At 44.5% G+C, this 15210-nt stretch overlaps 1 protein-coding gene across 3 annotated transcripts in view; it reads left to right on the forward strand.

Annotated features, from left to right (window-relative positions):
- The window catches only part of TMEM143 (transmembrane protein 143), a 549762-nt gene that overhangs the window by 512211 nt on the left and 22341 nt on the right, over positions 1 to 15210 (forward strand). The gene's annotated exons all lie outside the window — the stretch shown is intronic.

Here is a 15210-nt window from a genome sequence, read left to right on the forward strand (position 1 = left end):
CCCCGGAAGTCCATCAGGGCCCGGGGATTTACCTGAGGGGAGCTCAGAGATCACTGTCTCTATTGCATCTGATAGTTGGGCTTGTTCTGCTGTTAGTTTCGGTAATATTTTCTCCGCTAGGGCATCCGGAATGTCTTCCGGTTCCACTTCCGGGTTAGGGGCGTAAAGTCTCTCGTAGAAATCAGCGAATAGGGTGTTTATGTTTTCTTGGTTCCTGACCTCTGCCCCCGTTTCATCTTTTAATACTGCTATGGGGTCTTTTTTGTTTTCTTGCTTAGTGAGCCATGCTAGGAGCCTGCTCGGTTTGTCTCCCTCTGCGTGCAGCCTCTGTAAGTATTTCCTGTAATTTAGCTTCCCCAGTTTCTCCCAGAGTTCCATACATCTTGTCCTTAGCGCTAGGAGTTCCCTGGGTTCCTCACCCACCCTTTCTGCCCTTCTTTCCTCCCCCTTAATTTCTCTTTCTAGTTTGTCAAGTTCTCCCATAATAGCTCCTTTCAGCCCCCCTGTTTTCCCAATCGCCGCCCCCCCTTATCACTACTTTAAACGCGTCCCAGAACGTGGCACTGTTTCCCACACTCCCCTCGTTGTGTTCGAAGTAGTCATCTATCGCCACTTGCAAATGTTCTTCCAGTACGCTGTCCCCTAGTGCCTCCGCTCGGAGACGCCATGTCGGTATTGGGGTTCTCCTATGGGTATGCGCCCATGTTGCTAGTATCGGGGCGTGGTCTGAGAGTGTGCGTGCCTTGATGTCAATGCCTGTAAATTCTATTAGAGATTCGGCACCTGTAAATAGGTAATCTATTCGTCTGAATATTCCGTGGGGTGCGCTATAGTGTGTGTACCGCCTCCATGTACCTGTCTCCAGACGTCCACCAGCTGCAGTTGTGCAAGGGTTTTCTGGAGCTCCCTGGCAGGGGGAGCTGGTTTTCTGTACTTTCATCTGATCTGTCGAGGGGTGGGTTCAAAGTACAATTAAAGTCTCCTGCCCAGATGAGCGTAGCTTCCCTATATTGGGCCAATTTGGGCGCTATGTTTCTGAAGAATTTCGTTGCGTCGTGGTTCGGAGCGTAGGTATTGATCAAGCATACCTCTTTGTTTTCCAGTATACCATGCACTAGCACAAGTCTTCCCTCAGTGTCACTTTCTTGTTTTATTAGCTGGAACGGTACTCCTGGCGCAATCCATATTAGCGCTCCCCTTGCATAGTTCGAATACATGGTGCTATAAACTTGTCCTCCCCATTTCTTGCTCATTTTGGCTTGTTTTTCTGATGTCAAGTGCATCTCCTGGAGCATTGCTATTTTGACTTTCATTCTGTTTAACCAGGCATACACTCTGAGCCTTTTAACATACGCATTGAGGCCTCGCACATTCCAGGTAGCTATTGTTATCTCATCAGGGTCCATGTGTACTACGTTTGTTTCGGCTCTGTTGTCCCATAGCCTTCGTTTTGTGCACTGCTCTGCTTATCTTTCTTTCTTCTAGGTCTCGGGGTCTTCCTCTCCTCTCCAGGGCCACCCCGCCTTTGCATCCGAGGTGACTTCCCTTGATTTGTTGCTGTATGTCTTCTTTTTCCCCACCCTCTTGGCCATTCTTTGGTCTCTGAAATTGTCTCTCCCATCGATAGTGCCGTGTGCCAGTCGGGCATTCTTACTGCTAACCAATACATAAACCATAACCTTTAAACTAACGCCCAGCCACCCTACCCCTGCTCGGGCTTCACCGCTTCTCTCGCTCTGTCCACCGAGGTGGGGCTGGCTTGCCGCAGCGTGATGCTCCCAAACTAGCATCCCAACTTGTTGAACTTTCTTCTTTGGGGGGGTGGTTTCTTGTGCCATTCTGCTGGGATGGGGCGAGTCGCTCCTCCGTCTTGTGCATCTGGCTCGGTCATGTTTCTATATGTTGACGTCGTATTCTTTGGGCTAAAGCTTCTTTTGTTTTCAGTGAGGCTGGTTCTCGTTATTTCGGTTTCTTCGACTTTGCTGGGGGAAGCCCTGCTGATCCATCCATGTGTGGGCCTCTTCGGTCGAGTCGAAGAAACGTGATTTCCCTTGGTGTATTACTTTAAATTTAGCTGGGTATAGGAGCATGTATCTTACTCCAGCTGTCCTGAGGTGCTCTTTAGTTGGGCCAAATTTTGCCCTTTGCTTTTGAACCATCGCTGTGTAGTCTGGGTAGATTGTAACTTTGGAGGAGCCCTTCTCAATCACTCCCCCCTCTCTTGAGAACAATATTTTCTCTCTGTCCTTGAAGTTCATAAGCCTGGCAATCATCGCTCTTGGAGTGGCACCGGGTTGCGGTCTTTTGGTCAATGCCTTGGGACAGTGTTCCGGCACCAATCTCTTGGAGTAGCATAGTCTCAACATATTCTGTGGGGTCTCTACCCTCTCTGCCCTGCGGACGTCCGAGCATATGGATATTATTACTCCGTGCCCTTCCTTCCACATTTTCTGCCCTTTGTTCGAGGATCTTGATCTTCTGTATCACCTCCGACATTTGCGTTTGTGCGACTGCAACGTTCGTGGTGTTTTGTTGCACTTGCTGTTCTGTTGTCGTTACCCTATCCGTCAGATTTCTGGCATCCTGGCGGAGAAGGCCTACGTCTACCATGACAGTGTCGAGTTTGTTTTCTAAGGACGCCTTAAGGGCGCCTATTGCTGTGTCCATTTTGGCCTCGAGGGATTTTTGCAGGGCCTCTATGGCTTCTAGGATCGGTCTGTCATTCGTGTCTCCCAGCCGTTGTATTGTGCTTGAGGAGGCCATTGCTGCATCGGGCTGAACAGATTGCGTATTCCTGGGTGTTTTGGTGAAGGTTTCTATGCTGGTTTGTTTTGATTTACTTTTCGGTTTCCGGTTCGACATTCTCTTTGGGGTCCAATTAAATGCTGCCTAGTGGTCGATGGATCCAGGTCCAGGTCGATCCGTGCTCAGCGCTGTTAGTTGATAGGTGTCCCAGGCTTATTTCCCAGGTCTCTGGCCGTGGGCTTTATCGTTCGTGGGCTGTCGAGCGCCTCTCTCATCCACTGGGGGTTGTAATGCTCTGGGCGCTATGCTTTGGGTATGCTTATGCTTATGTCTACTTATGTCTATGCAGTCCTCGTACAGCCCGTGACAGGTGACTGTCATGCGTGTTATTGCGTGGGATGCCCTATGTTTGATATTACGCCATGCGGCCCAATGTTCCTCCTTCATTCAAGTTCATACTTGTAACAGTCTTGTTTTGCATATGTTTGCGTGGGCTGTTCCATGTTTAACGCTGCGCACTGTGTCCCAATGTGCCTTCTTCGTTCTCCAAGTTAACGCCTCACCTTGTGATCCGCGCAGTGCGCGCCTCCTGTTTGTAGCGGGTCTCTGGCACTATGGGGTCCTTATTTATCCGCTGCTGTTGTGTTCGTCCCTGCTGCGCTGCGACTCGTGTGACCCTTGTTGTAGTTTCAGAGAGGCGGTCGCGGCCGGTGCGCAGCGCTCCTGTGTCGGATCGGGGCTCAGATGGCTTTTCTCCCCACTGGGCTTCCTCGGCCTCGTCTTCCCGCGATGTCCTTGTCCGCGCTCCTTGTTCCGTCTCCTGGGTCGCCCCGGTTCGGCTCCACCACCTATCCGGAGGGCCCCCGCTGTTATGGGCATTGTTTCCGTCCCTGGTTGGCTGTGCAGCACCTGTGGACGTTTCCCTTTCGGGTTGCGGAGCGCTGACGTTCTTTCTTGGCTGTTCAGGTCCTCGCACCCGCCATTTTGTTTTTCGCGGGCGCCGCCGCCTTTTGCTTTTTTCTCCGCAATCCTTACTCAGTTTTTCCTCGGGAGAATCAGCGAGTGCTCCGCTACTGTTCCAACGTCTGTATCTGTTAGTCTGGGCTCGTTTTGTGCCAGTGTGGTTAGAATCACTGCAGGATCTCGGCGAAGCTCTACGATCGTGCCTCCTACAGCATGGCCGCCTAGCCACACCCCCCCTGTCGGGTTTACTCTTGTCAACACACTGTTCATAGGGACTTCAGACTTTTGGGTTCACTCTTGCCAACTTTTGCTAATTACAAACTTCTTTCTCTTTTCTCACTATGTGGGTATTTAATCGCTTAGCTTTCCAATTGTTTGTCGATCAAAGACGTTCGCCTGTACAGAGGATTTTGCTAGACCCCTCTGTAACCACTTTGACCTCTTCTCGCGGCTCTCCTAGGGTTTTCTACTATTGGTAGTTTCAATAAAAATAAAAACGGATCAACCAGAGTCTCTCGAGTGAGCACCCACGTGGTACCAGATCCCTCAGCACCTGGGTTTCCCTTAATGTTAACAGTCCTTTGAACTTTCCTTAAGAACGTTACTTTGCGCCTTTCTTTAAACACGGTTCGGTTTCCTATTGGTTCTTCCCTCGACTCACTGGCTGTGATGAACCATTTGGCTTTTCTTATCTCTGGAGTTAAGGCCGGTACCACGGTAGCAGGTGTCTCTCTCTTTCCTGCTTATCAGCGTTGTTAGGGAGAATTCTCTGTTAATGCCAATTTCCCAAACCTAGTGAGTTTCCCCCAGCATCTTTGCTGGATTTTTGGGGTTTATTTTTATCTCCTGCTAAGAGTGAGACTCTTTTTCTCCCACTCTTAGGCATGATTTGAGTATGTCCTTTGACTGTAAATGTGTTTTATATGCTATGGGGTCTTTTACTCCATAGGGCTTCATGTGTTTTGGTATGTGTGTTACACACACCCTTAGTGCAGTAACACAGGGGTGTCATAGTGACCCCCAAACATAGACTCCATACCCTGGGACTGACTACTGTCTCCCAGGGCATGTAAAGTCACCATTGGCTTTACTAGTCTCAAATTGTGAACAGAACTAGTACAAACCATCATATTGTGGAAGTACTGGTAGGGGTAATTTGATTGCCCCTGGGTCTGTTTTCCAAGGGGGCACTGTCCAGTCCCCCCTTGTCGAGTTTCTGGCTGGTGGCAGTGGATACCGCACAAAATATTCCACCAGAATATTTCCTAATTTTAAAATGGCGTTTGTGTTCGCCTCTGAAACTCTAACCCAAGTCGAGCCCTTTGTTCCACATTTTGGCGGGCTTCTCCACAGAAGCCCTCCAAATGGTGCCACACTGTCTGGGGTCTACAGGATGTGTGAGAGGGGGATTAAGCACCCTGGACTGAGTTGCCTTGGCAACTCAAGTTGCACTCTTGTGTGATTGGCCCAGTGGTGGGCTGCCCGGCTCACCACTTAGCATGTTTGAGTGACAGCTAGGCTGATGAATGGGGGTTTTTCTGCATAAAAGCAGGGCTTTGGGGCCTGGAACTTCAGAAGTCGCCACAGGACCTAAAGAATCCGAAGAGGGGAGAAGCTGAGCCATCTACGACGACAACACCACCGGTGGAGCCCTGCTGTACGAACTCACCACTTCCCCGATGACAGAGGAGATCTTCTTCCAGGAGAGTCTTCTTCCCTTTGAGCTGGTGGGACCAACCAGTTCACCTTTTTCGCCTTCTTGGATCGGCTCGTGGTCGAATCGCCCGTGCCAAGCACCCCAGCGGCCGGATAGCCACACTTCACCACTACCGCGAATAAAAGGGTCGTACCTTTTAATCAGGGAAACTCTGCGGTTGGTTTCTTCCCTGGGAGTGCAACGACCTCCAGCTTTCTTCCTCGTCGAGATCATCTCTTCCTCTGGTTGAAGCCATGACTTGCACCCGTTGCCAGGAACAACTGCCACCTCTGGAGCTTTCTCACCATTTCAGGTACTGTGTCCAGCCTGGTCTCCCTTGCAACAGATTGTCCAAGGTGTCCGGTAAATCCTTGACTTTCTAACTGGGGTGACCTCAGACCTGCTAACTTTGCCTTCCTGAACTGATCCAACCTCTTTTGATTTTTCTGCAAGGACTTTGAGTGCATTTCCACTGTGTGATCTTGGGCACATTCCGCCTTGCTCTCTCCAAGATTGGGCCTAGCCTATGAACTTTTTGCTCTACAGTAGACCCTGCTTTTCTTGACTTGCTGTGGTTTCTTAAAAGTGTTAGTACTGTCTTATTTCCCTACTCTGCCTTTTCTCTCCCTTTTTAAATGTATTATTGGAGTGCCATCTACGGTTACACGCTCACCTCTGTTTTGCTAAATAAGTGGTGTCTTAATCTAGACTTGTCGAATAATTAATTAGGGAGGTGTATATACTTATAGTGACTGTTTGAACTTGCTTGATATATTAGTGCCAGTGTATTTTCATAAGTGTGTTTTTAAATAAATAATGATATACCTTAAGCTCTGGTCAGTGTTTGCTTGTTCTACTGTATTTTTAGCCCTATTGTGTATACTCTATATACGCCTAACTCTTCTTGAGAGAAGTCTGACTGCTCAGCCACAGCTACCAGGTAAATCTGGGTGGTGCAGACTGCTACAAATTGGGTTTACTGCTTACTCCTGTAGTCTTAAACTTTTTGCAGTGGTCCCTAAGGGAACTGCACAGGTTTCTGCCTAACAAGCGTAGGCATGCTCCATGCACCGTTGACATCTGCTGCAACACGCGTTGGCTATTGTTTGCGGTCTTCACGATTCCTTCCACAGATGTTTCGTGGGCCTGGGACAGAAAGGGCAAGTTTGCGTCTTTCGTTTTCACCCACTCAGCTCTCGCCACCTTTCTTCTCCTCTTGAACTGCTGTGCTTGGATAGCTGTCTCGTTGTGTGGTCTGCCTTGCTCGAAGTGTGCTTTCGTCCTCCACCTTTTATCCCTTTGGGCAAGGGAACTGGTCGTCAGGTGTGTGTGTGTGTGATTCTGGTCAATTGCCTGACTTTGCCTGACCCTTGTATTGGGAAATGCAGGTAAACGGCTCTGGTGTTGGTCCGTTGTCTTTCGTGGTGCACGAAAGTGTTTGTGTTGGAAAAGGGGGGTGGGGTGAGCGTAAAGTGTTTGAATATCCTATGTGGCCGGATGGGCAAAAGGTATTATAAGAAGGGGGATACAGCATCTCACCTGTCGGTGTCGCACTTCCACTCCCCGAGGACCCCCTATCCAGGTGATCCTCCCTCACTAGTACCCCCGCAAGGAACTGGATCCAATAGCGATGGCTGTGTCCTGGTCACCTGGATGACAGTTCGCCGGGGACTAGTAAGTGAGACACCTTCAGGTTTATCACAGTAGCCAATCTCTATGTAAATAACTTTTCAGAAAAAATGATCAATTAAGATAGTAACCCATATAAAAATATCCTAGTATGGAATCGCTTCAGAGATGATACAATAGTTGTATGGAAAGGAAACTCGTCACAAGCAGAAGAGTTCACCCAATGTTTGATTCAACAAGATGTGCATATATAATTTACATCTGCAGTTAAATATTACAGCATTCACTTCTTCGATTTAACCATCTATTCATGCCAAGGAGCCTTGAAAGTAAAACCCTTACACAAAGGAACAGATAGAAATGCCCTTTCATATAGACAAAGTCATCATCCCAGACAAATTAAAGATAATGTACCATTTGGGCAGTTTTGAAGACCTAAAAGAAGCGGCAGTTACAAGTTACAAAACAAGGTTTGAAGATGCTAACCTGTTGATTGACAAGTTCCAACATAGGGTCCTCCAATACAAGATGTCGACAAAAGTAGCGGGGAGAGCACAGAATAATAACAGGCAAGCGCTACTGAGAAGAGAAGGTATTCAAAAGTAATTAATAGAGCAGCTAGTGTGTGTGTGAGTTTACATAAATGCATCTTTAAAAAAGCATACATTGTATCAAGAAGAATTGAAAATCTTAAATAGTTTAAACTCTAAATTCCCCAAATTGTAATTTGCATAAGAGATGGAATAATTACAAATGGCATACAAAGAAGGAAAAACATACATCTACTACTATTACATAAATGTGTGGAATGACAAATGTGAAAGGTCATTTTCCATGTGTCAATTGGATTGTGCTCACATTCCATTAAAACTAGTGAAGTGGAATTACGATTTGGAAACAAGTGGTAGTTGAGAAGTATGTCAAATTGTAACACTAGGATGGTCATATATTTGATTATATACCCATGTGGCTGAAAATAACTTGGCAAAACAGAAAGATCTGTCACGACAAGGATGATTCAACACAAAAGCTGCCCCAAGAAGCAAATAATAACAGCCCTGATAGTGAAGCATTTTGTACAACTGGGAGCTATAAGCCGGGAGAGTTTAAATGGGTGATAGTCCCACAGGTTAAAGGAACAAGCAACAAGAAAAGAGATTACGGATGCTATATTAACAGCAGATGATTTTCAGAACGCAATGTGACAAAATGGAGCTGAATGATGGAATTGACTTGAAAAGTGTGTTGAGCAAATAAAAGTCAAATAGATGAACATTATGGATAATAAATTCATATACTGTAATGTAATTTAAGGAGGGGCAATCATCATGTTGGTTAAGCCCCCTTACTCTCGGAGTGTACATGAATTGTAAAAGGGAACCAGTTTACTTGTGGACATCCTTACTTGTACAAATAGACAAACAGGTATACCTAGTCAATCGTGACTATATTTGAAATAAGCGTGATTATTTAGCTAAGGTTGTGGACATACTTAAGGAAAGTAGGAACATAGTGGGACCTACGTGGACTCCACATAAAGTGTGTGGGAACAATAGCCGATAGTTGGATCGAGAACTACATTTCCCAGTACATCTGTAGTTCATAGAGTCAAGGCACCAGAAATGTTGAGAGTCCGAAGGACATCCATTAAAGGGCAATGCTAAGAACAAGCGTTTTTTTCAAAACGCACTGGCGTCATGAGAGAGCAGCCACCATTTGGCTAAAGTAAGCTCTACTAACTGATTGTTTTATGGCAAGGGATACACCTTATAAGTTATTAAATAGGACAACATGCACCATTATTTTAGTTATCTTTTATTTTTCTACATAAGACACAAGCAGCAAACACAAATTGACACTAGGCCAAGATTAGAAAATAGATTAATGGAATAGAAACAATACGCATTACAACAAATACAAAATTGTTAAATGTTTCAATAAGCATTTAGATGGTAAATTATCCAGTGATCAATTAGAAAAATTCGACTTTGTTGGAGAGCCAACATAAGAATAAAAATAGTCACTTTCTTGCAGTATGAAAAGAATAAATTAGGGGTTGCACATGTTCTTAATGAACCAAGATCAGACACAGAGTTGCTCCCGATTAACACTTGTGTCGGATAGTGCTACAAAAACCTGATTAAGAGTCTAAAGCTAGCTTGTTCAACACAGACAGCCAAAACATGCTTTTAGCATTAAGCGGGAAAAGGACTGCAAGGTTTTAGGATCTTACTAATGCAATCTCCAAAAGAAACGTGAGGTTCACTGCAATATTATCCCATAATTAACTTGGGTTTCTTATTACAAAAATGTTTAAATCTGTGACCGATTGTAATCAAACTACAGTGAACAGGTGGTTTGTTGACTGGGCTGAAGTGTTCTCTATACAAAACATATGTGAGGTGATTTCTAAAATGAATCCTTCTAAAGCCCCTGGCCCAGACCAATTAGCTCAAATAAATCTAAAATATGATCTGAAGCTATGGTTGAATATTCTCCATAACCTTTTTCTTGAAATAGCCAATACACATTAGCTTCCAACTACGTGGCATTCATCCATCATCATTCCGATCTTCAAAAGGGTGATAGAATGAACCCTTCAAATTACCGGCCTATTGCCGTTCTGTTTGCCCCAAGTAAAGTGTTTGCTTCCTTACTTTTGAGGAAGCTGGACACAATGGTAGTTAAACTCAAACGTCTTTCAAAATACCAAGTGGGGTTTCGCAAAAGGCTGGGCACGACCTTAAATGGGACCATAATAGCACATCTAAATGCTTCTGGACATACTCCACAGGCCATGCCAATTTATATCGCAAGCGTGAACATGTCCTGTGCCTTTGACCGCGTTCTACGTATAATATTATGGACTAAACTTTGAACCTGGGAACTACCTTATACTTTGGTCCAGCATGTTGCTTTACTTCATGCAGATTCTAATATTAGGATCAGACTAAATGCAGATGGTACTCTTTCTCGCCCTATCCAAACTTTTATAGGACTGAGGCAGGGTTTCATCCATACTCTGTTATTATTTAATTTGCTTTTGTGGGACATAGACCATTTGTGGATGTCTGCCAATGGAATCCCGGTTAAACGGGGTGTTTTGCAAATTCATTGGCTTGCTTTTGCTGAAGACCTCCTTTTGTTCGATTCAACCCCGATTGGCCATATTCTATTGACAACAACCTTCTGGCCAATGTTGCCAAATCTAAGATTATAATATTCACTAATAAATATGCACCTAAGCTTATGACCTGGACTGTGGGTGATCATACATTGGATACAGTTAAATCCCTTACATATTTGGGTTTCAATATTCAACAAAACCTCACAGTAAAGAACATTCAAGAAAATTTGAGGGCAAGGGTGGCACCTTTGATAGCTCAGCTGAGACGTATATACTGCACATATTGTAAATTCTCCATCATGCGGGCACGTAAGTACTTCAATACTAAAATCATACCGGCACTCACATACAGGCTAGAGGTGGTCCTACAAGACATGGGTCGCTTCCTAAACACCATACGGACTAATGTGGACGAAGGTACTTAGATTTGTGTATTCAGTCCCGAATTGTATCATACGATATGAGTTAGCACTGGTTTCGCTGAGCTCAATCGTTCTCTGGAAAGATAGTGGGCCTGATTCATGAAGGTGTTTTATAATGGCGCAATCCCATTGGAAAACCTTCTGTGAACCAGGGACTTAGTATTTATCCCAAAATACATGATCCCCCATCTGCAGGTATATTCCAGGACCGAAATATAAATATAAAATTAATCAAGTTAAATTCATTAAACAACTATGCAGTTCCATTAGATACGATCTTGGAAGAGATGGGCACTGAGCTACAAGAATTGATTGAAAATCCTATTACGATTAAAACAAAACTCTATAATAAAGGTTGGTGCCAAACTGTTGAAAACTTAAAATTGTACCATCTGTCTAGTGAATATGCATTATTTAATCAGAGAAGAGAGCGTTTATCTAAATATATATACCTATTCCCCTGCCATAAAAAGAGAAACAGTTACGTGAGATTCAAATTTAATCAATTGCCCACATTACAGTTCTTGGGACCCAGAATGTGTATCTTGTTATCTTTTGTTCGAAGACGGTGGAATTGAGAACAAATATTTTTCTGGCCTTCACTTTACCCCTTTTGTGGACTGGGGAGAGGCCCTAAGGGCTAGGATGATGTTAGGTGATAATGTTTCTGTTATTTTTGCTCTTTGTAGGTTTCTCCATAGTGTCATTTAATTTTATTTCAATCTTTAGGCCGTGGGTAAACGGACTATAAGCTATGTGGTATTTTTAAACAACGATAATTTGGGAAATCTGAGTTTTTAATTTGTATGGCTATCCTTGCACAAGCTGTGAAGCTACAAAACTCATATAGAATTGATGGGGCGAGTAACCAAATATTCACACAATCGATAGTTTGGTTCTCATGAATTTAGATCTTATATATACAGTTTTTATGTATTTAGATATTAATGAATAATTTTCTATAGTGTGTACATTGTCATAAAATTGTATTTTTTTTCTTTTTTTTCTTTTATATTAATATTGTTGTATGAATTGGGAAAGGTTTAATTGCATAAACCATACCAAAATTATTTTTCTTTTATGTTAATATTATTGTATGAATTGGGAAAGGTTTAATTGCATAAACCACACCACAATTAAAAAAAGCAAAATAGAGACCGAAGGTATGTGAGGACATTTCCTGCAACCTCTATGTATTGAAGTAATTTTAAATTAGGAAAAGAAACTGATGTAGAGCTTTGCTAATCCCACAGAATGTCTTGAGTACTGTGAACAGCAAAAGGGAAACAGGAATAAGGTGTGCACCCTAAGCAAGTCCATGATCCCATGTAAAGATTTATTAGGAACTGAAAGAGTCCCCTGAAAATGTCCATGCAATATCAGCAACCAAACGACAGACACATGTACATGTAGGGACTAATGTTAGATCAGGAATTTGTGTAACTGAGACATGTTAGGTTTAAATAGAAGAAAGTATGAATTGCTAGATAAGAATTAAAGAGTAACGTGTACATGAGAATTCAAGAAATGTCACGTCTGAATTAAATGGCAGGTTGAACACTGGTTACAATCTGTATAGTTCCATTATAATGCCACAAATTATCGGTTGTGATTTTATTTATATTTCCACAGTTTAGATTTTTGTTCAGGGGTGGATAATTGGTTTTGTGTATTTTGTATTATCTATTTCTTTTTAAATGTTTCTAATAAGCTTCATTTATCTTCAGGTGTCAGTTGCCTTACCGCAGTACTCGACCATTACATAAACATAAAATTACATAAACATACAATACACCATCAATAACACATACCTCATTAATTACCCAATCTACCATCCCTCAAGCCCTGATTTATTGTTAGGAAAACCAAATAAACGCAACTCACCCAGCGGTTCTCCAATGCCTCACCTGCGTATACTGGAAGCGCCCCTGCTCCCTACGTTTAGATTGGGCCTTGCACTGTACAAAGGTGAGTGGTACCCCATCCCTACACAGGTCCCTTAATACAATTGCCGTCCTGTCCCCCTACCCCTACCCCCACCCCCAAACCTCTCCTCTCTTCTGTGTCCAAATGCCAGATTATAACAAACCAGAGACAGGGGTCCAAGCCCCATCACTATGCCCCTCATCCTCAACACCCTATTCCAGTAGCCCAGTCAGAATTTGGTTGTCTCTCGTAACCCCCCACTCCAGCCATTTTCGCCCCTTCCCCCAGGAATGGGAGCTTCGCTAGCAGGGCGGATGTCCCTCCCTGCTCTGCCTCACACATCCCTTCTTGCTATTTAGCCCCCACCACGCCAACAATTGGGAAATCTGTGCTGCTATCAGATATCTCTGGACATCTTGGATACCCAACCCACCATCCAAATAGACAGAGTAAGCCCCTTTACGCTATGGCAGATGAATTCAAAGATTTCTTTGTTCAACCCCTAGATCATTGGCCCTGGGATCTTAAGCGAGAGATCCAGAACCATACTGTCACAAATCTGAGGATGTCGTCCCTATTCCCGTAGTAGGAGATCTTTCCCATGGGATCAGGGGCCAGAGTGGTATGTCCACAGTACAATAGTCCCCCGAAGGTTGGAACATTGGCGGAGGATCACATGGAAGAGAAAGACCCTTATGGGTTAGGGACGACTCTCCCCAGAGATCGAGGTATAATCCTGCTTTATAAAAAAAAATCCTTTTCAAACTCCAATCCCTCATTCCTGTCCTTAAGTAGGGCCAACATTCTTTGTTGTACAGTCCATCAAACTAACATCTTCGATCTGACTAAAGTACCAGGGGGCACTATTGGTTTTCCATCTTAGAATTTTAATAGTACTGTGAAAAAGAAGTTGCGCTGGAGGATACCGATCACTCCAGAGAACCGGAGTGAACAGTCTAGTCTTCAACGAAATGTGATTGATCGAGAACAGCCCAACAGGGAAGGGCAGGAGTTCAAATCACTGTCCGCTGAATCAAAGAGGGAGAGCTACCCTCACAAGAGGAATACCGAAAGCTGCTGCGAGAAAATGATCCACGAGAGTATCACATTGACAAGTCCAGTGAGGCCAGGGGGAAACACCACTTACACAAGACAGAGGTATGGGGCAGAGAGTCCAGAGCTGAGGGATGCTGCGAGCAAGTGCCAGAGACTAACCCTGGGCATTCCCTGAACCGGAGAGCTGTAATGCAGAGCCAAGCCCCCCGAAAAGGACACTGAATGCAGCGAAGCAACGAGCAGCAAAGACAAGCCACTGAGTGCTACCAGAGCCTAGCAGGAGAGCCTTGTTCCACGGGAGATACGGACCAAGAGAAAAGGTACGTGGGCATACCAATATGGACTGGAGTTCCGGGGAAACCTGGGGAGAAGAGCAGAGAGTACCTGAGAAGGGTTGGGATCCCTGAAAGCAGTGTCCGAATAGGGGACACGCTGCCCTATGCGAAAGAGAGAAGGAGAGGGCCTAGGACCCCAAGGATTGTCTAAGATAGAGAAACACAAGCTTGGCAGGAGAGAGAATCAAGCTATGGTAGCCACATATTGCGAGTCTGAGACCCGCACCCATATAAGGAGCTAATTATGAACGGCACAAGAGGGTATGCAACATTTAAGAAGGGAACATGTACTTGGCAGGAGAGTAAACCAAGTCATGGTGTTGCTGCATTGCAAGTCTGGGACCCGTACCCACATCAACACCAAATAAGAGGGTCTGGGACCCTACAAGAAACAGGAATTGTCCAGAAGGAATGATATACTTGCAAAAAGAATAAAGCAGCACTTTGTGATGCAGCTTTGAGAGAGAGTCTGGGACTTGCACCCCTATAGAGTTTATAAGAGTAATCAGTTAGAAGCTAGGGAAATGGAGCCAAACCCTGGTTACTGCAACACTGATTGTTAAGAAGCCGAACGTTTGTTTTTCCTTGGAATACTGGAGACTTTTTGAAGAGGCAAGCGCTGTCACTACTAGTGTACTATGGAGTTTTGGAATCCTTGCACATTAGTCATTTGTTAGGGTCAGAAGTAGGGTTTTGAGACATGACGGTGACAGCCTGCATTCATTTGGACATTCTGACAGTTTTCTTGGAGGTAGGGAATCCCCTCTTAGTTTTAGGGATTGAAAAGTCCTTTCTCCAACCCTTTTGCTTTATGAATAAAAGTTTATAACCAAAACCATGCCACACTTGTGTCCGAGCCTTACTTTAGAGAGTAATGTAATTTTAATCACTGCTATTCGTGTGAACCAAGACAACTCCTGCATATCCCAGTGCTTAAGGTCCTACATTAGCTTATTCCATAGAGGTGGGATATAGGCTTTGTAGCAGCCCTCATAGGTTGTCAGTTGAACCCCCAAATACTCCACCCGAGCCCAAACCAGTGGATACTCCCTACCCCATTCCACCACCGTCTCCCAGTCTTCAGAGATTTTAAGAGCCTTTCACTTTGAATAGTTTATCCCAAACCCAGATACCTCTCGAAACCCTTGCAGGATGTCCATAACCCTCTGGAGTGTATGCCCTGTGTTATGCACAAACATCAGAACATCGCCTGGATTCAATGCCATTTTATGTTACATTGTATCCCTTCCCCTGATGGGTTCTGCTGCCTGATCATACACGCGAGGGGCTACATTGCCTTTGTGAAAACCA

The sequence above is a fragment of the Ambystoma mexicanum genome, chromosome 1q, assembly GCF_040938575.1.
Source record: "Ambystoma mexicanum isolate Mex_15411 chromosome 1q, UKY_AmexF1_1, whole genome shotgun sequence".
In the NCBI taxonomy this organism is placed as follows: domain Eukaryota; kingdom Metazoa; phylum Chordata; class Amphibia; order Caudata; family Ambystomatidae; genus Ambystoma; species Ambystoma mexicanum.